The 25738-nt window shown below is 37.0% G+C and overlaps 1 pseudogene; it reads right to left on the bottom strand.

Moving 5' to 3' along the window:
• Positions 1 to 9994: 9994 nt before the first annotated feature.
• Positions 9995 to 23358, bottom strand: LOC114051752 (annotated as a pseudogene).
• Positions 23359 to 25738: the final 2380 nt, after the last annotated feature.

Below are 25738 nucleotides of genomic sequence, written 5' to 3'. Positions count from 1 at the left end.
CAGAAAACCTCATTTGTGTTACTAACAACCAAACCTTTTTTTTTATTAAAAATGGACTGTTTCTACTACAAATTAATATTTTTTATTTTCATCAGGGCCCTCTCTGCGGCAAGGGAATTCTTTTATTCCCTCCCCAACTGATTTTGATTCTGCTACCACCCTGGTGTAGGCCCTTATCACCTCACACTTGGAACATTGCAATGGTCATTTAGAGCCCTTAAACACCACCTGAATCACCACTCCACCCCTCAGTCAAATACATAGACACATATTTTTTCAGTCTTGTTATACATTACTCATTACACATTACTCAGTCACAAATTCTTTGATCTAGTGACACTGACCTTTTTAGTGTTTCATAAACAAGGCATTCTATTTCTCAGCTCCTGGCATTTTCTCTGGCTATCCAGATATTCCATGCCTGGAATATCCTCCCTCCTCATCTTTACTTTCTTGCTTCCCTGACTTCCTTCAAGTCCCAATTCAAATCTCATTTTTCTACAGGAAGCCATTCCCAACCTCTCTTAATTCTAGTACCTTCCCTCTTTTAATAATTTTCTTTTTATCCTGTATATAGCTTGTTTGTACATATTTACTTGCTTGTTGTCTCCCCTATTAGATTGTGAGTTCCTTGAGGACAGGAACTGTCTTTTGCTTCTTTTTGAATTCCCAGCACTTAGTGGAGTGCCTGGCACATAGTAGGTGCTTAATAAATGCATATTGACTCACTGAATAACTATCCAACATCCACAATTATGTGTTCAGAACTTCATCTTCTTGCCTCAAGTCTCTCAAAACATCCCCTCCACCCCAAACCTGAGGGCCTTGATTCCTACTTTATTGAGAATATTGAGACTATTAACATGTGCTCCCTTTTCTTTACATCTCTACATCTCATAACATCTTGATGTCACCTTCCATTTTCTACTATTTCACTCTAGTCTCTAATGAAGAGGCATTGTTTATCCTTGCCATGACCATGTATTCTTAATCCCATCCTCTTCTATCTTTTCCAACAGATGGTATCCATTATCATAGTCCCCCTCTAATTTTTAATATCTTCCTATCTCTTGTCTTCTTCCCTGCTGCCAACAAATACTCACTTCCCATCGGAAACTGATCTCTAGAAGATTATCAATGATCTCTTATTTGCTGCATACAGCATTTGACACTATTGACCACACTCTCTTTTAAATATTCTATCTAGCTTTTCATGACACCATTCTCTTGATTCTCCTCATGCTTCTCTAAGTACTCCTTTTCAGTCTCCTTTGTTGGAGACTGAACCCACCCCAACCATCTGTGTACCTCAAGGCTCGGTTCTGGATGCTTTTTCTCTTCTTTGTCTACACTCCCTCCCTTAGTGACCTCATCCCAGCCCAGAGGTTCAGTTGTTATCTTATAAAGATGACTCTTAGATCTATATCTTCAGATATAGTTTTCTCCTGAGCTTCAGTCTCAGAACAACTGCCCACTAGACATTTTAAAATGGCTTTCCTATAAGCATCTCAAATTCTACATGACCAAAACAGAACCCCTTAAGTCTTTTCCTCTCCTCTCCTGAGGTCCCCTATTTCTATCAAGGGCACCATCATCTTTCTAGTCACCCAGGTTTGCAACCACATAATTATCCTCAACTCCTTACTCTCTCATCCCAAATATAAAATCAGTCATCAACTTTGTGATTTTTATTTCAACAACATCTCTCACATCTGTCTCCTCCCAATACACAAACCTCCTCATCACTTTTTACCTGCACAATTTCAATAGCTCCCTACTTGCTCTTCCTGTTTGAAATCTTTCTCCTCTCCTACCAATCCTCCATAAAGCTGTCAAAGTCCTAAAGTCTACTATTAACTATGGCATTCTTCTACTCAATCAACTTCAGTGGCTCCCTATGGCCTATAAGGTCAAATATAGCTTATTCTATTTAACATTTAAAATTCTTCTCAATCTGGCCCCTTCCTGTCTTTCCATGTTCTTCCATATGGCCTCATTCCATATGACTTGCCTCCACACATTCTTCAGTATATCCAAAGTTGCCTTCTTATTGTTCTTCACACATGAAACATCATCTCCATCTCTGCTTTTGTACTGGCTGTCGCCCATGTCTTGTATGTACAACCTTTTCACTTCTACCTCTATAATCCTGATTCTTTTTCAAGACTAAAGCTCAAATGTGATATCTTCTACTTGGAGATTCTCCCACTTCCTATAGCTGTCAATACCACCTTTTCAGAAATTGCCTTGTATTTTGAATATATGTATGTGTATTGTATACACACACATATCTTTTCCCCCAATTTCATATAAGATGCTATGCTGGAGACTATTTTACTTTTGTCTTTGCATCCCCAAGACACCCAGAAACTTAGCACAATACCATGTTTAGGCCATTTTGGGACACTTAATAAATGTTTGTTGATTGACTCTTGACTGATAGATACTAAGCATAGGTCAGAGACTAGTTAAGAGTGGAAAGGGAGCTGCCTCTCCAGGAATTTCAAGTATATTTTTCTTCTGAGGGAACTTAAACTGTAGGGTGTGTGGTAGGAGGAATATTTTATTTACTAGAAACCCCAATATGTGGTCTAAGTAATTTATTTTTCTTAAAAGTACTGAAATAATCGTTGAAAGTTAAATGACTCAGGGACTAAAGGTTCAGACTATTGATGTCCCTTCCTAGTGGCCTCCCTGATGTTTAACCATCAGACTACCACGGGCAAATCAGAAGCAGAGAAAGTACACATAGTTGAATCAACACTATGTCTTTGTTGTATATACTTCGCCTGTTAATGCTAAGCAAATCCCCTTCTGTTAACTTTTTGATGGCTTCAGTGTCTCATTTTCTTCCAGTCTTAAACCTAAACTTTCGGGGACAGGCCTGATCAGAATTGACTTGCAACAGGATAGCTTTATGGGTCTAGAACAGGGGTGGGGAACCTGAGGCCTTGAGGCCACATGTGGCTCTCTAGGTCCTCAAGTGTGGCCCTTTAACTCAATCCAAACTTTACAAAACAAAGCCTTTTGGGGTGAATATATACCAGATAAATTGATAGATGATAGATAGATAGATAGATAGATAGATTAGATAGATAGATAGATAGATAGATACACTTATTTTTTATAGTAGCTGTGGGACATATTCACCCATATGTGAAAAAATATAGACAATTCAATAAACATTTATTCAGTGCCAACTATGTTCTAGGCATTGTGCTGAATGCTGAAGATACAAAAAGAGGCAAAAGACAGTTCCTGCCTTCAAGGAGCTTAAACTCTAATGGGGGGGAACACGTAAACAAATATATACAAAGCAAGTTCTAAAAGGAGAAACGGGAAATAATTAACAGACTAAAGGCACTGGAATTAAGAGGAGTTGAGAAGCCAAGGACGTCAGTAGTCAGAATGGAGGCGGGAAGGTGGGGAGACAAAGAGAATGCCAGGAGTCAAGAGATGGAGTGTTTGTTAATAGAAGAGCTAGGAGACCAATATCATTCTACTGAGGAGGTCATGTTGGGGAGTAAGGAGTAAGAAGACTGGAAAGGGAGGAGGGGGTGATGTCATAAAGGTCTTTGAATGTCAAACAGAGCATTTTGTATTTGTTCCTGGGGGCAACAGGAAGTCACTGAAAGTTCATTGAATAGGGGAGTGACATAATCACTTACATTTTAGGAAAATCACTTTAGTGGCTGAATGGAGAATGGATCAGAGTGAGGAGAGACTTGAGGCAGGGAGACCCACCTGTAGGCTATTACAGTAATTAAGACATAAAATTTATTCGTTTTTTAAAATTTCCTAGCAGCAACACTAGATAGAGACAAAGAGATTTGGAGAGGGAGGTAACCCCCAAGATCAGACCTAGTACCTATAAGCCCCACACTTAGGGTACTGGACTAAGGATTACATATGGATTCATTTCGTTATTTCAATTTCTATAGGTCTGATCCCACTGAAGATCCTTGTGCTCAATAATTCTTTTCAGACCAGATCCTTCTTACCCTAGAATTATTTCCCAAATATTTATTTCAGGAATTGTCCTTTAAAGACTATGAATGAATAATTTCAAAAGCATTTCTTAAGCAGTTACTAGGTGCCAATCACTATATCACACAATGAAAATATAGAGACAAGAGCAGAGACAAACTTTGCCCTTAAAAAGCTTAAATTTGAATAATGAGTGTGGGTTATTTTGGTCTGGAAAGTTACAGGGATGTTTAGTGGGGTTATAGGGAAGTAGTTTGAAACAAAACTTCTAGGAACAATAGCACAACTGATTTAATCAGGGTAACCATGGTCACCCTATCTGTGAAATATAAGTCAAAGAGCTTTCTTTCCGCTCCCATAACTAATTCTAAATTGAACTGTCCTTTCCAGATTGAACAATCTCCCTTCAGTTACTCAAAAAACTTGAGATGGGCTTCTAATATCTAAACTTTCAAATAAACTGTATTTTAAAATATCCCCAAGTCATACAAATCTCTAGAAGCATCATTCTTTCTCATTTCTTATTCTACAAGTAATTAACAGTTGCATCTGGACCAATATAATTGGTTTATACTGGATGCTTTGTAACCATGCTTTCTTTAGAAATTACATCCTTCAGAAAACTATGCATTTTGAAAAGCCCTGGGGAAAGTCTCACAACAGACATGACCTAGGATTGGAGAAGGGTTAACTGCACAGAGAAAAGAAGAAAAAAATGATAGCTGTATTCTAAGCTATGATCATCTGCTTCTCATGCCAAGGTGAATCAATAGCACTCTCTATAATGCTCTCTTGTTCCCGTGAAAACACCATGTTCTCAGTGACTTCATTTATGTTGCCGCCAAAGGGTTTCAGAGACAGAATGATTAATAGGGAACTGAGATCAACACTCCTCAGGAGATGCACTGGAGGATGGGATAGGATAGAAACAAAGGAGTGGTTTAATAAAGGAGTCTGTTTAATTTGGTACCCTTGATTTACCTTGTTAACCTATTTTTCCTTAAATGTTTTGCACTAATGATTTAATGCATCAAATTTGTTTGCATTATGAAAGAATGTACGTTACGAGGGCTCAGATCAGAGGTTTGAATACCTGCTGACCCAAAACAGCACCCTGAGAGTGGGAAGTAGTGAGGGATCCCAGAGTCATATGAAGGACCTGAAGAACTTATTCCAGAAATGAGTAAATGAATAAAAGTATCTTTCATCCTCTCCAAGTCTAACTCTACAGTTGAAGTAAACTGAGGAAAAAATGGTGGATTTCTTGATCTCCACCTAACCATCAACAGAGACTATGTTGAAACCCAGCAATGTCTCCAAGGATCAAAAGGTTCCATTTCCCTATAATTCCTGGGCAAACCTCTGCTTTAAACATAACGCTCCTTCAACAACAACAACAACAAAAATTATTAAGGGCCTATAATAATTTATCTAATTTGGAATTTGAATGAACTTTAGAGATGAACCCTCTCACTTTAAAGATGAAGAAACTGAGGCCCAGAACAATTAAGAAAACTTTCCTACAGTCACACGGGTAGCAAATAGCTGAAGTGACTTTTGAACCAAAGTTCTCTAACTCAAAATCCCTTGCTGTGTTCTTAGCAGTGTGGGAGATTCAAAAGTAATAATTAAGACACAATCTCTGCCCTCTATGATGACCCCTCCTTCTGCCCTTTCTCTGAACCTCTCTAAAGCTGTTTCCTCATCTGTAAAATGGACATAATACTGACATTACCTGCTTCAGAGTTGTAAGGAGTAGTACTTTGTAAACTTTTAAGTGCTATATAACTATTATTATCATTATCATTATTTAAAACAGTAATTCCTGATGAGAAAAACAACCATGTATAGCCTTAGCTATATATTAACGACATGGTAGTTTTCAAACATATATTAATAACCCACCCAACTTCACAGAGGCCTAAAAAGTAGGATTATTTTCAATGGTGGAGTCCCTAAGCACTCACAAAGCAGTACCCTCATACAAGAAAGACTCTAAGGGCAATATAGAGAAGAGAGTCCTGTCGTCCATATACACTGAAATACAGTTGACTGCACCTCTGCATACAAGAGGGGAGAAGTTAGCTGAAAAAAGTGCTTATCCAAAGCTGCCTTTGGTATGTAAATGTGCTTGGAAATGATCCAAAGGTTTTAACCAAACATTCAACCCATAACAAGTAGAACAAGTATTCCCTGTGGCATAGTTGAAGCCTGGGCTATTACACACTATAAATGGATGCCAAATCACATACTTATGTAAAATGCTGTATCAAAAAACAAGTTATGTATTTAATAAGCAATGTCAAGGTTTGTAGTAATGTAGTGGGACCCACTTGTAATTTCTTTCATATTTTTTTTTCCAGAATACACAGCTCAATTCTAAAGATCTCCAACTAGGCTTTCATAAAGAACCAGTTGAGCCTATACACCATCATTCCAATTTTCTTTGCCCATTGCTTTGAAAAACTGAATCTGTAGTCATAATATTCATCATACTGAAATGAACAAAATGTGGTTCTATATCTTACCCTACAGGAAGGTGGGGAAGGGAATGGATAAGAAAAGGCAGGGTAGGGAGAGCAGAGCTGATAGAAGGGAGGGCAGTTTGGGGGAGGTCAAAGTCAGAAGCAAAACACTTTTGGGAATGGACAAGGTAAAAGGAGAGAGAGAGAGTGTAGGATAAACAAGGGGGAAGTAGGATAGAGGGAAATACATAGTTGGTAATTATTACTGTTTCTCTGATAAAGATTTCATTTCTCAAACATATAGAAAACTGAGTCAAATTTATAGAAATAAGAGCCATTCCTCAATTGATAAATGATCAAAGGATATGAACAGGCAGTTTTCAGACAAAGTAATCAAAGCTATCTGTGGTCATGTGAAAAAATGCTCTAAATCACTATTGATGAAAGAAATGCAAACTAAAACAATTCTGGGTTACTACTTCACATCTGTCAGACTGGTTAATATGACAGAAAAGGAAAATAAAAAATTTTGGAAGAGATGTGGGAAAATTAAAACACTAAGGTACTACTGGTGTAGTAATATACTGATTCAACCACTCTGGAGAGCAATTTGGAATTATGCCCAAAGGGCTACAAAACCATGCATACTCTTTGACCAAGCAATACCATTACTAGGTCTGTACCCCAGAGAGATAAAAAAACAAAAAGGAAAAGGACTTATGTGTACAAAAATATTTATAGTAGCCCTGTGGTTGGGAAGAATTGGAAATTGAGGGGATGTCCATCAATTGGGGAATGACTGAACAAGTGGTTGTATATGATTGTGACAGAATACTATTGTGCTTTAAGAAATGATGAGCAGGATGCTCTCAGAAAAATGTGGAAAGACTTATATGAACTGATGCAAAGTGAAATGAGAAGAACTAGGAGAGCAGTGTACACATTAACAGCAATATTATATGATTATCTATTATGAATAACTTAGCTATTCTCGGCAATACAATGACCCAAGGCAATTCTGTAGGACTTATGATGAAAAGTGCTGTCCATCTCCAGAGAAATAACTGGTAGAGCCTGAATGGAAATAAAAAATATTTTTTCTTTACTTTATTTTACTTGGATTTTTTTTTGTCTGTGTTTTCTTTTACAGAATGACTTACAGGGAAATGTGTTTTGCATGACTATGCATGTATAACCCATTTCATATTCCTTGTCTTCTCAATGAAGGGGGGAAGGGGAGGGAAGGAGAGAATTTGGAACTCAAAATTTGAAGAAAAAAAGAATTTAAAAATTGTTTTTACATGTAATTGGGAAAAAATAAGATTAAATAATGAAAAAAATATAAACACTTGCTGACTCCACCCTCCACACACACACACACACACAAAAAGGAGTTACTAGTATGAATTGGTATGGGAAGTTTCCTCACTGGGAGGTTCTTATACTGATAAAATCACACAGATAGAAAAAATGTATATAGTTGTATATAGATATATATGTGTGTGTGTGTATATACATATATAGATATATGTATGTGTGTATATACATCTACATATATATGTAGATGTGTGTGTGTGTGTATCTCCCAGGGCCACTCAGCAATATGTGTCAGAGGTTGGACTTAAATTTTTATACGCAAATAACACACATTTTATATGTGTATAAGTATATGTGTATATATGCATATGTACACATAAGCACATAAATGTGTGCACACATATGTATACATGTCTGCATATGTGAATATGCAGGTATATACATAGTTATATAATATACACTGAGATATACAGATATATATAGTAAATAAGTAATATATCATCTATATCATATATATAATACCATTTATACCACTTTGTAAATTCTTATGAAGTACTCTATTATTTTGCAGAGACTCAAATATTATTCAGTCTCAGAAGAAAAAAAATACATTAATAATTATTCTGTGAGATCATTAAGTTTGACAAACAGAAAATAAAGTGACGTTTTCCAGTATGTTCATGCCAGCATATCTCAAGTTTTCAAAATCCAATAGATTCCTCTTTAACCAAGGCTTTCATTTCAAACCACAAAAGTTCATCTTCTTCACGAAAATTTTTTCCCTCTTTTGCTGATTAGCTTTTGAATGACAAAAAGCACCTGATGTGCCACATTAAGAAGGATGCTAAGCAGTTTACAAGTTTCAGTCATTAATTACTATTTTTATCACAAAGAATATAGACTGCCTTCTTACATCTCTGAAACTCTATGTAAGCCCGTATAAGCCTTAATGCAGTATAATTGGTGCAATAGAACTGAAAATGAGATGGAGGATATAATGTAACTTTGATAATTCTGCCTTTAGCTGAAATGGAGTGGTAGAGGCCCCTGGCAGCCCAGAATATAGATGCCAAGAAAATTTAAAGTCAGCCAGATGCCTGGTGTGGCAGTGAGGCCCACATCATCTTTCATATCTTTAAAATATAGTTTAAAGGTTTTTCTTAAGATTATATTTATGAGGCAGGTTTACTGTTATAAACTATTTACAACATAGCCTGTTGGCTCTAATAGTATGTTCCCTTTTATTAGAGGCAATCAAGGACTGTATTTTTATATCAATTTCTGTTCTGACTACCCTATACATATAATATTACATCAAGCCTCTAGGAATGGACAGAATGGGCTTTGCTTCTTCAATGTAATTATTAAAAACCTACTTTCTTGTAAATCATAATATGCTAATAATAGGTCTGCTGATTAGGTAAGAAAATGAAATAAGTTAAGTGAATGTAAAATAAGTGTTGAGTAATGTCGTATTCTGTTTAGATTAATGATTGTCCCTACTGCAAATTAGATGATATACCAGAGTTTTCATTACATCAGCAATCTACATATACTGCTATAAATTGTTTATAAGAAGTTTATAATATGGGGACAATGTGAGTACAGGATTTTCTTTAAAAAAATCAAGAAACTGTGTTATAGTGAGAACACAGCCATACTTAAAATTAGCACAACCTGGTAGATTCAAGGCCTACTTTCTTACACATACTGATTAAGTGGCCATGGAGAATCTACTTTACCTCTCAGTATTCCCAGACAACTCTCTAAAACTGTATGTTACAAAAGAGTTGCAGATCTTAAGTGTCAGAGGAAGCTTCCATAATGAGAGTTTTCCTATAGCAAGGAAAATTGTATGGGAAAAAAAAATCATGGCAACTAAATAAAGGAGTTTTGCAAATGTATTATTGTCAGCCCTAGGAGATGCGAGGTTGCCAATTTGAAGAGTGGGTGGGTAACTCACTCAACTGATTTTTTTTCAATGTTAAATGATTATTTTTCAGGTTAAAAGGTTTCAAAATACATATGTACAAGATAAATACAACACATTACATTCAGAGAATTAGTCTACTGCAGAATACATAAATATACAAGGCCTATTTTATAAGGAAAAACACATTCCACTCTCATCAAAGACCAAGAAAAACATTCAAACAAATGAGGCAAGATCAGAAGCCCTGACAGAAGTAGAACGCTATGAGCTGCAATGGCTCTTGATGGACTCCCTAAGCATCAGGACAAAGTCTCCTCTCCCATTGCCCTAGCTTCAAGCCTTTTCCTTTCTGAGGCACTTCTGCATCTCTGGGGTTACTGGCTTCTGGCAGATTCTCCAACTCCTCATTCTCATGCTTCTCAGTTGACTCTCTGGCGTTCTTGAGGAAGGTTGGTTTGTTGTACTTGAACTCTGAAGAGATGTCAGTCATTAAAGGGTCTTCAGGGTTGGGCTCCAACATGAGCAGCTGGATGGAGGTCAATACAGTGGAAATGTTCAGGGAGTTCTCCAAGAGACTCTTGGTGGCAGTTTGAGAACATCCAGGCAGATCCTCCCTGCAGAGTCAATGTTAGGATGATAGACGGGAGTCAAAAAGTGTATATTTAGAGGTTCAAATGGGTACCTCTGAGGAATGAAGACTTCTGCTTAAAATTTTTTTCCATAGGGTGTGTTGGTCCCATCCAAAATCTGACCTCAGAGATCATCCATTTGGTTTGTGTTCTGCTGGCAAGTAACACCAGGTGGTGGCTTCGTGGCTAACAGGTGCAGCTCCTGCTTTAGCCGTGAGCCTCTCTGCAGGGTCTTCTGAAGAAATGGGACTACTTTACAACTGAAGTGTCAAGGGGGAAGCTCCGAGATACCCATCGGAGGTATTCGAGATCTTCTGAGAGCCGGGGAAGGGGGGTGGGCGGGTGGGGCTCCAAGAGAGCCTCAACTGATATTTTTTTATAGTAACTCTTGGTCCTCAGAATCACCACAACATAGCAGAATATATATTGATTTGGTCAACATTATGCTGTGTTTGGGGAGGCCAAACTGAACAACAACCTCCTGTGCTGGATCTTCAGGTTACATCCCCTAACGATGGGTAAGCCCCAGATCTCTGTCTTTCCACTTGGTGATCTCATTAGTTCCCATGGATTCAATTATCATCTCTGTGCTGATGAATCTTAATCTGCTTATTTAACATCTCATTTAACCTCCAAACTCACATCTCTAATTGCTTATTGAACATCTTGAACTGAATTTCCCATATATACATTCTTAAGTCAACATGTCTGAAACTGAACTCATTATCTTCCCTCGAAAACCTCCCCCTCTTCCAAACTTCCTTGTTTCTGTCAAGGGCATCACCATCCTCCCAATCATCCAGGCTCACAACCTGGGTGTCATTCTTAACTCCTCACTCTCTCTCACCCCTTATGTCCAATTTGTTTTCAAATCCTGTTGATTTCACCTTCATAACATGTTTCCTACATGCCCCCTTCTCTCCTCCAATGCTGCCACCACCCTGGTACAGATCCTCATCAACTGATGTCTGGCCTATTGCAAGAGCAAGGAACTGGTCTCTTTGCTTTAAGACTCTCTCCACTCAGCTGCCAAATTAATCTTCCAAGGTTCAGTTCACTCATGTCACTCCACCCCACCCCATTCAATTAACTATCACCTCAGGATCAAATACAAAATCCTCCATTTGTTGTTAAAAGCCTTTCATTAACTGGCCCTGTTCCTACCTTTTCAATCTTCTTATACATTATTCACTCCCACGTACTTTGTGATCTAATGGTACTCACCTCCTTACTCTTTTTCCCACAAGACACTCCATCTCCTAATTCTGGGCATTTTCACTGGCTGTCCCTCATGCCAGTGATTCTCTCCCTTCTCCTCTCTGCCTCCTGCTTCTTTGGCTCTCTTCAAGTCCCAACTAAAATTTCACTTTCTACAGGAAGTTCTTCTCAACCTCCTTAATTCTAATGCCATCTCTCTGTTGATTATCTCCAATTTATCCTGCATATATCTTATTTGTACATAGTTGGTTTCATTTTCTCTCTCATTATACTGTGAGTTTCTTGAAAGCAGGAATTGTCCTTCGGGTTTTTTTTGTTTGTTTTTGTTTTTGTTTTTTTTATCTAGTGCTTAGCACATAGTAGTTGCTTAATAAATGCTTGTTGACTCACTGACCATCCTTCCAAACAATGACCCAAAATTCTACTAGGGAACTTGTTGTTGCTTGTCCTTCATTCTTGAAGAGGACCATGACAACAGGGAGGTGATGCCATGACATGTGAGTGAATTGGATTTAATTGAGGGAGGACTGTGCAAAGTCACCAGCCTCACTTTATTCTCTGGAGCCATCTGGGTCCAGTGGTGAGATATAAAGCAGGATGACTAGACATGTCTCTGGATACAGCAGGAGACCTTGGCCTTTTTAAGCTAAGGTCTTTAACAGGTCTCAGTTAAACTGAGGCAACAATCATTCAGTGATTAAGGCTAGGTAAGAAATGAAGCAAAGGATGGCCTCTTTACCTAGTTAAAAAAAAATCAATCTGGGAGGGGAAGACCCTCAGAGTTTCTGGTCAAAACAGAAACAATTGTTATTCATATTCACTTTGAGCCAGCATTTTTTTTTTTAATATCATGGTTCTCTGAAGAACCTGAAAGCACTTGTTAGCCATATTCATGTATTCTCAAAACTTTCTTAGTGGTTAGGGAACAAAAATTTTAATGATATGTAAATCACTTAAATACTTTAGGAAAATCCCTTCATCTATCTGAGCCTCTATTAATTTACAAAATGAAAGGTTTACCTGTAGGATCTCTAAGATCCCTTCCAGATTTAAAATTATGCACACATTAATATATGTATGTAACCTTAGTTAGCTGGTATGATGAGCCGGTTAAATGGTTTAATCCTTTCATATCTATAATTGTCTTTCCTGTGTTAGATGATCTGATTTTGAATCTAGGCTGGATAACTTATTTGCTTTATGATATTAGACTTCCCCATCTGGACCCCAGTTTTCTCATCTGTCAAATAAGGGAGTTGGATTGGATAATCCTAGCTCTAGGTCATATGGTTCTCTAATCCTAGATCACATTAATATCCCTGGAACTCCTTACTCATATGAACAGGTTTACTGGGATAAGTCTGGACCAGGCCAATCCCAACAGATATTTGACTCATTCCCTATGAAAAATAGCAGTGGTATAGCCAAGGAATCCAGGCATCAATTATATTCCCATGAACAAATCGGAGATTTGTTCATGGGAATATAATTGATTAATATACAGTCTTTCATTAAAGTGACATTACATAATATTTAAGGGAATAGGAATGGTCAGTCAACAAGGATTTATTATATACTTACTATATGCCAAGCATTGTGCTAAGTACTGGAAATACACAAAGAAAGGAAAAAAACAGGAAAGAATTTAATGAAACTAAGATACATTTAAAGAAACTAAGAGAGATGAAGACCTATGATTGTATTGGTCTTAGTAACTCAGTATAGAGGAATGGCTTTCAGATTGTCCAATAACTTTTAAATTGTCTCTCCTGGATCTATTTTCCAGGTCAGTTGTTTTTCCAAAGAGATATTTTACATTGTCTTCTATTTTTTCATTCTTTTGGTTTTGTTTTACAATGTTTTGATTTCTCATAAAGTCATTAGTTTCCATTTGCTCCACTCTAATTTTTAAGGAAGTCTTTTCTTCAGTGAGTTTTTGGACTTCCTTTTCCATTTGGCCAATTCTGCTTTTTAAGACAGTCTTCTCCTCATTGGCTTTTTGGACCTCTTTTGCCATTTGGGTTAGGCTATTTTTAAGGTGTTTATTTTCCTTCAGTATTTTTTTGGGTCTCCTTTAGCAAGCTATTGATTTGTTTTTCATGATTTTCTTGCATCACTCTCATTTCTCTTCCCAGTTTTTCCTCTACCTCTCTTACTTCCTTCTCAAAATCCTTTTTGAGCTCTTCCATGGCCTGGGACTGATTCGTATTTTTCTTGGAGGTTTTGGATGTAGGAACCTTGACTTTGTTGTCTTCTTCTGGTTGTATGTTTTGATCTTCTTTGTCACCAAAGTAAGATTCTATGGTCTGACATTTTTTGCTCTGTTTGTTCATGATCCCAGCTAACCACTTGTGTTTTAAACTCTTTGTTAAAGTAGGGGGTCTGCTTCCAGTGTGGAGAATGTACTGTACCAAGCTTCTGGGATTTTGTGCAGCTGTTTTCAGAGCTACTTCTAGGGACCTGTAAATTTTCAGTTCTTCCAAGGTGGTATGATCAAGGGCAAGGTGTTTACTCCTTTCCTGGTCTGTGCCTGGTCTATGAGTGACCACAAGTGCTCATTCTGCCTTGGAACTGTGAGGAGGATTCCCTCTCCGCCTCCACTACAAGCTTCACCATGCCAGCACTCTTTCTCACCCCAAGCTTGCCACCCAGAACTGTGACACGGATCTAAGCATGGGCATAGCAAGAGAATCCTGCCTTAGTACCAGCAAAGAGATCGCTGCAATTCCCCTCTGATCAGCCACTCAATTCCCCCTCAGTCTTTAAGCCAGAGGCTCTAGAAGCAGCCACTGCCTGGGGACTACACTGGGACTGGGACTGGCACCAAGCTTCTCTCTCACTCCAATCAGACAGACCTTTGCTACTGACCTTCTAACTTGTCTTTGGTATTTGTGGGTTGAGAAGTCTGGAAACTGCCACAGCTGCCTGTGATTCAGTCCCCTGAGGCCTACTCCAGGTTTACTAATGCCTGGTCTTTGCCTATGCACCCATGCTGAACTGTGCTCCTCTCCCAGCCAGGTGCAACATACCTTTCCAATCAACCATTCAGGTTGTCTTGGGTGGAAATTTGTTTCACCCTGTCTTTTTGTGGATTCTGCTGCTCTAGAATTTATTTACAGCCCTTTTTTACAGGTATTTGGAGGGATTTGGAGGAGAGCTCAAGCAAATCACTGCTTTTACTCTACCATCTTCCAACCTTCAATTTCTAAAAAACTCAGAAGCTTAGAATTCAGTTGACAAGAATTTATTAAACATTTACTATGTGTTAAGAATAGAGTTTTGAAGGTGTTGAACATAGTGAATACGGAACAGCTTCACAAAATATAAAATTAACTATATCTTAACAGAAAGGGGAGTGTGGTTTAGCAAGGTGAAACTCTTCAGAATCAGCTGTGTACAGAAAAGATCATTGCCTGATTAGATGAAAGATAAAAAATCAATACCAAATTAGAGGAAAGAATAAAGATGAGAACACACTAGGTATATTGTATACATTCTAAACTGACCTGCTTAAATAAGCTGCTGACTCACAAAATTAAGATATGGGTAAAAGTAAATACATTTGTTTTTCATTTCTTTGAGAAGCTACTATTGGATCAATGAGTGGGAGGAAAAGCCCAGAAGGTGCCTCAGATAGCCCCACATGTTCTTTCTGTGCAAGAACAATTTGGGTTAATTAGAATTAATTAGATGCCCATTTGCAGAACATCACAGAAAGGAATGGTGGAAGATTACAAGCAATATTTTTTTTTCATAAAATAGAAGAGAGAAAAAAAACTGTTGAGTAGAAAACATGCCTGCAAAGAAAATTATATGAGACTCAGCTAAGCCAAATTATTCTGACAGCTTTTACAAATAAAACTGGATGATAACAAATAAACCTGAAATGAAATAGATCACTGGCATTTATATGATAATCTATTCTCAACAGTGAAAATTATTGAAAATTTTGACTCTGTCACCTTAAAACCCAATGTACCATTTAAGTACCTTGCAATTTCACATAAAAAGATGAAATAAGGAAAAACTGGTGAACCTAACAAAATACAAATTAATCCATGCCAAGATGACAAAATTGTGAAGATATGCATAATCAATTTTCAAAATATTTCAAAAGAATGGAAAAGAGGTTACCAAATGAATAAGGTATCACTGAATACTAATCTACATCCACACTTTCTGATATATACATCATTTTATGAAAATGGTCTAGGCAACCCTGAAAATCCTTAATGAAATGATGAGAAGAAATCATGAGAGTCAGGCTTTTACAATTTTCTTCATAGACATCTTTATAGTTATCATATTGTGACTATTATTTGTCTATTTTAACAACAACAACAAAAAAGCATATGATTCAGTAGAACAAAATTCAGACTTAAAAGCTTTAGTTGAACAGAGGGTCTTCCTCAAACCATAAAAGGATTAAATAGTGTGCCAGTGATCCTATGAAAAAAAAAACTAAATAAAAGAAGGGATTTTTTTTAATTAATGTTAAGACTTTCCAGAGGATCCTTTTTCAGTGATACTATGCCAATGGCATTATTCCTGGAAAACTACAGGACTCTCTCAAAAAGATTCATGGTTACTAAAAGAGATTAAACTAACTAGGAATACTGGAAAAATTAAATGGTAAAGAATTCATATTGCCCAGAATATAGCAAGTGGTTTAGTTTTTCAATCTATTAAATTGACCTATCAGTATATATATATATATGTGTGTGTGTGTGTGTGTGTGTGTGTGTGTGTGTGTGTATGTATATGTATGTGTGTATATGTATATATGTGTGTGTGTATATATATATATATATATCTATATATCTATATATCTTAAACAGGTGCTGCAGATGGACAATGAGCTGCTTCCAAGATTAAATAGTAGAAAAAGAATGAGAAAGATCACACTTGGGGGAAAAAAATAGTGCTTTTAATGATTCCAAGGTGCTTGGTGCCACAAACACCCATCTGCTTCAACATCTTGTGATGGCTGCTTATGTGGTTGTGAGTCATGCAACAACATATATGCATAAACATCAAAATTGCAAGTGATCCAAAAGAGAATGGGAATGTGTCTAAGAGGATGGAGTGCTAACATGGACTCAGGAAAATATGAATTCAAATCTGGCCTCAGACAATTATTGGCTGTATAGCCTTGGACAAGTCACTTAACATCTTCAGTAAAATGAAGATAATAATAGCACCTACCTCCCCACTCGTACTACCTGTTGGGAAATAAAAAGAAACAATATTTGTAAGGTGGTTTGGAAACTTTAGAATGTTACACAAATGCTATCTATTGTTATCATAGGTGTAAGTAAGATGTATCTTTTATCAATCAAGTGAGCAAGCTTTTATTAAGTGACTACTGTTTGCCAGGCACTATCCTGGGCATTTTCAGCATGAAGACAAAAAAGAAACAGTCACTGTCCTTAAGGAAGTCACTGTGCAAGGGGAGAACAATGTGCACGTGTATAAGTATATACAAAATAACTTGTAAGTAAATATTTGCATCTAAGTGGCACAGTGGATAGATTGTTAGGCCTGAAAGACTCATCTTTCTGAGCTCAAATCTGGCCTCAAGACAGTTGCTTCAGTTTCCTCATCTGTAAAATGAGCTAGAGAAGGAAATGGTAAACCACTCCAGTATCTTTGCCAAGAAAAACCCAATTGGGGTCACAAAGAGTCAGACACCACTGAAAAAAGACTGAACAACAAACATTTGCACATGAGAAGTTATGCAAGAGGAATCATTGAACACATGTATGATAGGAAAAGTAAAGAACATGAGTGTTAATAGCTGAATAGCCTGATTGTTTAACTTTTAAATAATAGGCATTATTATAGCTAGACAATTATATGTTATAACATTATATAATATATAAAACATATAGTTATAATATGTTATTATAGCTATATAAATGTTAGATATAATTATTGTTGTTGTTGTCATTATTATTAATATAGCTAACATTTATATGGTGCTTACTATATGCCAGGCATTGTACTAAACACTTTACAATTATTATCTCATTTTATCCTTACAACAAACCTGGGAGGTGAGTGTTATTATTTCCCCCATTTTACAGATGAGGAAATGGAGGTTAAGTGACTTACTTAGGCTTGCACAGCTAGTAAGGGTCTGAGACCAAATTTAAGGTCTTTCTCACTCCAGATCCAATGCTCTATCCACTGCACTACCTTGCTGCCCCTTGTTATTTTTTTTTAAAGAAGGCTATCAAGATATTCTATGGAGAATTTACTTGCATAAGGATAAGAATGATACGGCATAAAAAGGTAAGTATGGATAACGAAGTCATAGGATCTAATTTTACAGATTTGAAGACGGGCTTAGAGAGGCTAAGTGACTTGCCATATATCTCTCCTTTCTTTGTCTGCCACACTCCTAAAAAAAATTGCCTATTGCCTCCACTTTTTCTCCTCTCACTCGTCTCTCAACTTTTCTGCAGTCTGGCTTCTGACCTTCAGATGTCTCCAGAGTTACCAATGAACTTTTAAGTGACAAAGCTGATAGTGTTTTTCTCAGTCTTCATTCTTCTTTACCTCTTTGTGGAATCTGATATTGTTGACCACTCTGTCTTCTTGTATAGTCTCTCTTCTCTGGGTTTTTGTACCAGTATTCTTGGTTCTCCTTCTTTTCTGACCATTCCTCAAATCTCATTTGCTAACTCATTATCCATATCCCATTCCTTAATTATAAGTGTATCCCAAGGCTCTGCCTTAGAATTTCTTTTCTTTCTCTATATTCTCTCTTGGTGACCTCATCAACTCACATAGCTTTAAATATCCCCTTTACTCTGATGACTCCTGGATATATATGTCCTGCCCTACTCTCTCTTCTAAGCAGCAGTCATACATTAACAACTGCCTATTGGGCACTTGAAACTAGATGGACAGGCATTTCAAACATGTCCAAAACAGAACTCATCATCTTTCCCCCCAAACTGACTTATTTTCCAAATTCTCATAGTTCTGTCAATCTTGGCAACACAATTCTTCCAGTCACCCAGGTTCAGAACATCAGAATCACCCTCAAAGTATCACTCTTTTTCGCCCTACATATCTAAGCAGTTACTAGGTCTTATCATTTCCACTTCCACAACATCTCTTCCTTTTTCTCCACTCACATGGTCACTACCCTAACTCAGGCTTTCATCATCTCTCACCTGAACTTAATTAGCCTCCCTTTTTCAGGTCTCTCCCCCTTTCTAATCGATGAGACACATGGCTGACAAAATGATTTTCCTAACATGCAGGTCTGACCATATCACTTGCTTGCCCAACAAACTCTTACTTTATTCCTTAGGATCAAACACAAACTCTTCTTTGAGGCATTTAAAACCCTTCACAGTAAGGCTCCAACCTGCTTTTCTGGTGATATTAATACATTACTTCCTCTCCACACCTTTCAGGATCCTGGCAGACTGGCCTTCTTGCAGTTCTTCAATCTCCCCTTGGTTTGCCTTTGCATGGGCTTTTGTCCCCCATGCACCTTCTTTCATCACCACTGCCTCTTAGAAAACCTAGTATACTTTCAAGTTCCACTCCAGCAGCACCTTCTACATGAAGCCTTTCCTGACATCCCAGCTGCTAATACTTTCCCTGCTAAGAATACTTGGATTGATGTATTTTCTATGTGTTTCATTTGTACTGCTCATGTTGTCTCCCAATAGAATGTAAGCTTCTTGAAGGCAGGGACTTTTTCCTTTTTCTCTTTGTATCCCCAGAACCTAGAACAGTACCTGGCACATAGTAAGTGCTTTATAACTATAAATAATGAGGGCACCACTTACTTGTAAACTGATTTATTACCCAAAGATTACCAACACTAATGGGCTCACAGACAAACCTGTCAAAGCATAGTTCATGTCCATTTCAACTAGGAGAAAATTAGATAAGCTTTTTAAAAACATTCAGAAGTAGTTTTGCCAGGAATTGTATACATGGTGGCTTAACCAGTGAAACTATATTCTCAAATTTTCATAAATTGGTAACCTCAAGTATATTGACTTTTTATTATTTCATGGTTTTGCATATATCATAGGTAGTTCTATATTTCCTCAACATAACAATTACATAAGGTCTCTAAAATTTATCATATTGACACTGTTAAACTGATCCTATTCATCCTTGAATCTGATGGGACTTAATTTAGTGAAAGGAAAATCAGATAGAATTGTGCAAAAGTTTTATAAGCACTTATGGCTACCAATTAATAAGCAAAAGAAACAAAAGTGAGGGGGCAGGATGGGAAACTCGAATACTTATACCTATTGCCCAAGAGATTTGTTTAGATACTAGGCAAAAAATATAGTATAAGATAAATTTCATCTTCAGTTTTAAAGAGTGACTAAGCCATTTCTATGTTCTGACCTCTGCTACCCTAACCTGATACCCTCTCACAGGCTAAAATATTGAAAATTGTTCAGTCAGCTCTAAGGAGAGCATTCCGTCCTGTTCCAGCCACTCATTTTTTTTTTCAAATACAGTCAAACTCCTTCCTCTGCATTACAAACAAAATACATATTGCTGTTTCCTCCTAGTTTTTAATTGTTTATTTTGTCATTCTGTCAAAGAATTACTTGCTATTATGCATAAGGTTGCTGATAATATGGAATATTTGACTGTAAATTTGATTTGTCGGTCCTTCCAGGAAATCATTTCCATCAAACACTGTGTATGCCAGAAAACTCTTTATTACTTTAATATTCTCCAGTGCCACATAGAATATTTTTTAAAATATTAATGTTTTTGCAGTTTGGCACTCCTGCATCTGGTTTAAACTGATTTCCCAACTGGATAACCTTAGCTACATGTGAATCAGAATAATTCTCCACATTTTCTATAGGATTATCATAGTATTACATGGTTCTGTTGCTGCAATGCTGTTGCATTAAAATAATAATATGCCCCAGATAGAATTCTAGATTATAAATCTTTTTTAAGACAAGAAAATAAAACCTCTTATTCCCAATCACTGCTAGATTGAATATTACTAGTGGATTTGTGATGTTTTGCCACACCAGTGCACCGCTCTTTATTTTCTCTTTTCTTCCTCCTTTTCCCCATCTTTTCACTTTTTATAAGTGATAATTTTGTTTGTTTAAACAATCACAAACACTAAAATTATGCTCAGTTTCTTCTGTTGGAATAAGATTCCATCTGGCTACATGATTCTAATTACAATGTTATAGGTTTATAATAAATCGTATAATCAATAATCTCACTCTATTCTGCTTTGACTCAACTATCATATTCTTATTCCTGCTCCTTCTCCTATTGGCTAGCATGCAAATACAGTCTTTATGTGTCAGGTGCTATGCTAATAAGCACTTTACAAGTATTATCTAATTTGATCCTCACAACAAACCTAGAAGGCAGGCACTACCATTATCCTCATTTTACAAATGAGGAAACTGAAGCAAAAAGATGTTAAGTTACTTGCCCAGGGCCACACATTTGTAATTTCTGAGGGATATTTGAACCCAGGTCTTCCTGACTCCATTCCTAGTGGTCTCCCCATTGTGCAACTCAGGTGCCTATAATATCAAAATACTATGCTCAGTTATAAGTGCCATATTTTAAATCAGCAAATTAAAATTTGGAATTCACAAAATATTAGAACTAGCAGAGACCCTAGAGATCCAATAGATCAATAATTACAAACAAAGACATTGAGGCTTTGAACAGGTAATGCCATTTGCTCAAAATCACACAGCTAATTAATGACAGAGGAATGACTTAAATCCACATCTTCTGCCTCCAAATCTAGTGTTCTTTCTACTACACAATGTTTCTTCCTTCCAAAGGCAATTAGGTGATGCAGTGAATTATCATCAGACCCACTGGGCCAGGCCTGAATTTAGTCAGGAAAGAAATCAATAAGACCTGAGTTCAAATACTCCCTCAAACACTTACTAGTTGTGTGACCCTGGATAAATTACAACCCCCGTTTGCTTCAGGTCTCTCAAGTGAAAATGGGGTTGAATAAGAGCTCCTATCTCCCGAGGTTGTTGTGAGGATAAAATGAAATAATATTTATAAAGAGCTTAGCACAGTGCCTGGCACTTAGGAGCTTAATAAATGCTTCTTTCCTTCTTTGCTTCCTTTCTTCTTTCTTCCCTTCCTTCCTTTTTCTTCTTTCCTCCTTCCTTCCTTCTTTCCTTCCTTCCTTCTTTCCTTCCTTCCTTCTTTCCTTCCTTCCTTCTTTCCTTCCTTCCTTCCTTCCTTCTTTCTTTCCCTCTGAAAATAGCAATCAGAAATATAAAAGCTCTGAAAAGCTTATCATATGATGAACGGATGAAGGAACTTGAAGAGCCGGCATATCTTAATGACCCAATTCAGTGCTATGGAAACAACAATGTATTTGGAGTCAGAAGATATGGGTTTTAGTCCCAAATCTAATACTTACTTACTGTGTGCTGCGGTCTCTTAAAGTTGGACTAATAACCATGTAACCATCTTTATGCAGCACCTTTAACATTGATAAAGCATTTACTCCCATACAAGCCTGTATGGTATATAGTATAAGTATAATCATCCCCATTTCACAAACAAGGAAAGTCAAAGAAGTAAATGATATACCTGAGATGTTAGTGATCTAATAAAAATAATGCATCTAGGATCAAGATCAAGTTTCTTGACTCTAAATCTAACAAGATTTCTACTATCTAATACTAATCTCAAAGATTCCTTGCAACTTAAAACTATCGTATTCAAACCATTTTCAAAAATTTGAAGCATTACTATATGTAAGAGGTAGAATTTCTACACTGTTCCTAAGGGGCAAGTGGATACAAATTAAAGGGAGAGACATTTTCTAACAATTAGAATAGATTAAAAATAAAACTAATTGGGGGTCTCACAAAGAAGTGATTCCCCCTTCATTAGAAGTATTAAAGAAGAGGCGAATGATCATTTGTCAGGAGAGCTATAGGAGTTTGGACTAGCTATAGAACTGTTCACTGGGAGCTCCCTTCACTAATGAAATCACAGATAGAGTCAAAACAAACAAAAAGTTATACAAAATCATTAATGGTAAAAAGAAAAAAAAATCAATGTTCATGTGACTTTTTTTTTTAATTGGGAAGCACTCTTTCTATGCTCACCGCCCCCCAGCCAACTTAGATTGACATTGAGTTTTGTCACCAGAAGGGAGATTGCTACCTCATGTTCTAGGAGTAATCCTATAGGTGATTACTTCTTCTACTGTAGGTCATATGTGGCCACTAGTATGCTTGCACTTAATAATCAGTCAGTAAACTCAATCAGCTTTTTAAAAGTCATTTTCTTAGTTTAGCATGTCAAAAAAAAGAGTTGTTACAAAGAGTTTCCTCTAAAGTCTGGGACGCATTCTTCTACAACTATACACAGAGCCCATGGGAATAGAGTGGCCATGAATTTGAAGTACAATAGTAGTGAGGAAAATGTTGTGGGAACATCTGTGCTCAAGGTAACTCACAACTGTTGAACAGCAAGCCCTGATGTCCTTTCTTTCTCAGAAGAGCCCTCAAAAAGTCCACTGGAGAGGAGGACATTGATGCCAGCGATATACAAATTACTCTCCTGCTAGGCAGAGCATAGCATTTCAGTTGAACTCAGGATTCATCTGTACTTGCTCCTTCTCATTCACTTGGCAACAGTGTTTACCTAAGCTGGGGCAGGTAGGTTGCTTGACCACTAGTCTTTTCAAATTGTACAGCACATAACGCTGTGAGTAAACTCTGTTGGAACCCTTGGGCCCATCCTTTGATGGAGCTTCAGCCTCCACCACTTCCAGCTTCTGGTTCATCTGTCAGTCAATAAACATGTATTAAGTATCTACTATGTGCCAGGCACTCTATAAAGCACTGTGGATATAAATATGAAAAAGACAGTCCCTGTTCTCAAGGAACTTACAATCTATTAGAAGAAGGCAACATACAAGGAAGCTGAAAAACTAAGGAGAAAGAGGGGTAGAAAGTTCAGGGGCATGATGGAAAAGTCCAAATGAATATAGCCTATAGCCAGGTGGGAAATAAGAAAATGATAACTGGCCTGGGTACCCTCTTTAAATGGATGTTAGGGGATGTTATCATTCCATCCTCCAATCATGTGGGATAATAAGGTTCCTGGGGTCATGATGGAGAAGTCCAAAGGACAGCATCCTATAGCTGGGTGAGAAATGACTATACTCTTTCTGAAGTGTCATGGTGATCTTCAGCTATGGCAGGAACAGTCAGCCTAGGATTAGCATAAGCCTCTCAGTTTGGCTCTGTCCAGGACTCAGATCTAAGATGCATCACTTCCAGGTAGTTGATGAGAGAAGTCTAGTTTTACTTTTTGATAACTTCTGACTCAGATCAAGGTACTCTCATTCAGAGACTTTACCCTTACTTGTAATGACCAACCCAATTATACTTTGTCATCCCACCCTCTCAGATAGATGCTCCAGAAGAGCAAGGAGCTGAGAAGTTATAATATGAAAAAGGCGAAATTAAGGAATAAGTGAGTGCAACCAAACAATATTAAAAAGAAAATAAATTGAATTAAGTAGCTAACAAACTATATATCAAGTTCTTTCAAAACACTCCTGATATAAATAAGAGAACCATATATTTCTAAAGTAAGATGGACTTAAAACACATTAGCCTTTTTCCTTCAGCACTCTTTCCTTCTTAGAAAAACTACTCAGTCTTTATTTCATAGGAGAACAGCAGATACTCAAATTGCTTGCTAGTTATTAAAGTAACAAGTGATAAGCAATCATATGCTTGGAATTTTCTGATGATACAATAGAAAATGACTATTTTTTTCAGTTTTATAATAAACTCTTATCCATCCAAAATCTAAGTATCTGTAACACTCAAATATCCAGAATATTTATTTTGTATTTTGTGCAATGGCAATTATTGCTCTAAATGGTCATCAATTTATCTCTGAGAAAAGAATATAGAAATTATAAGTTTTTCTTTATGTATACTTCTTCAGTGGCTCCTAAATATTGCTTCCCAGCTAATTGGACTTGCTTGTAAACACTATGCTGTTATGGCCTTAAAAAATTCAGGGTCTCTCAACAGAAAATTTGATCTTCAAATACAAGAGTCAAGAGAGACATAAAAAGGAAAATGGGTCAGAAAAAAAACAACAACATGTTATTAATAAGGGCAAACTGTTTACAAACCTACAAGGGAAAATGACATTTGTAACTCTTGAGAACTGTATTGTTATTACACCATTCTAAAGGGATATACGTAGAGGGAATGGGTACAAGTTGACTTTGATGTAGTGACAAAAAAAAAATCTAACCAAGTGGGTTAAATGGATCTAAGTAAGTGGAATAATCTGATCTAACTAAGGGAATGTACTAGGAGAAAAGGAAAGGAAGAGTCAAACAAAGGTAAATTACATTACAGGAAAAGGTATAAAAACTTATTACAGTGGGCTGAAAGAAAGGAGGGAGATGAGAATTGTTTGAACCTTACTGTCATCAGATTTGGCTCAAAGAGGAAAGAATATAATCAGTTAAGTATAGAAATCTAACTTGCCCTATAAGCAATAGGAGGGAAAAGGGGAAAGAAAAGGGAGCAGGGTTAGAAGGAAGGGAAGAAGTAGTAAAGGTAAAGGGGAAGAAAAGGGAGGGAGCTAATAAAAGGGAGGTGGGACTGAGTGGTCAAAAACAAAACACTAGTGAGGAGGGAAAGGGAGAAAGGAGAAAGAAAAGCATAAACAGGGGGGAAATAGGATGGAGAGAAAGACACAGATAGTAATCATAACTGTGAATGTGAATGGGGTGAACTCTCCCATAAAACGGAAGCAGATAGCAGAATGGATTAAAAGCCATAATCCTACAATGTGGTGTTTACAGGAAACACATCTGAAACAGAGGGACACACACCAGGTAAAGGTAAAAGGCTGGAGTAGAATATATTATGCTTCAGCTGAAGTAAAAAATGCAGGGGTAGCAATCCTGATCTCAGACAAAGCAAAAGCAAAAATAGATCTTATCAAAAGAGGTAAGGAAGGAAACTACATCCTGTTAAAAGGCACAATAGACAATGAAGTAATATCATTACTAAACATATATGCACCAAATGGTATAGCATCCAAATTCTTAGAGAAGTTCAGAGAATTACATGAGGAAATAGACAGCAAAACTATACAGTGGGAGACCTGAACCTCCCCCTCTCTGA

This window comes from Vombatus ursinus, unplaced genomic scaffold, assembly GCF_900497805.2.
Source record: "Vombatus ursinus unplaced genomic scaffold, bare-nosed wombat genome assembly UNPS02014805.1, whole genome shotgun sequence".
Taxonomy (NCBI): domain Eukaryota; kingdom Metazoa; phylum Chordata; class Mammalia; order Diprotodontia; family Vombatidae; genus Vombatus; species Vombatus ursinus.
The sequence above is the reverse complement of the archived record's forward strand: the minus strand, read 5'-3'. Positions and strand labels throughout refer to the sequence as shown.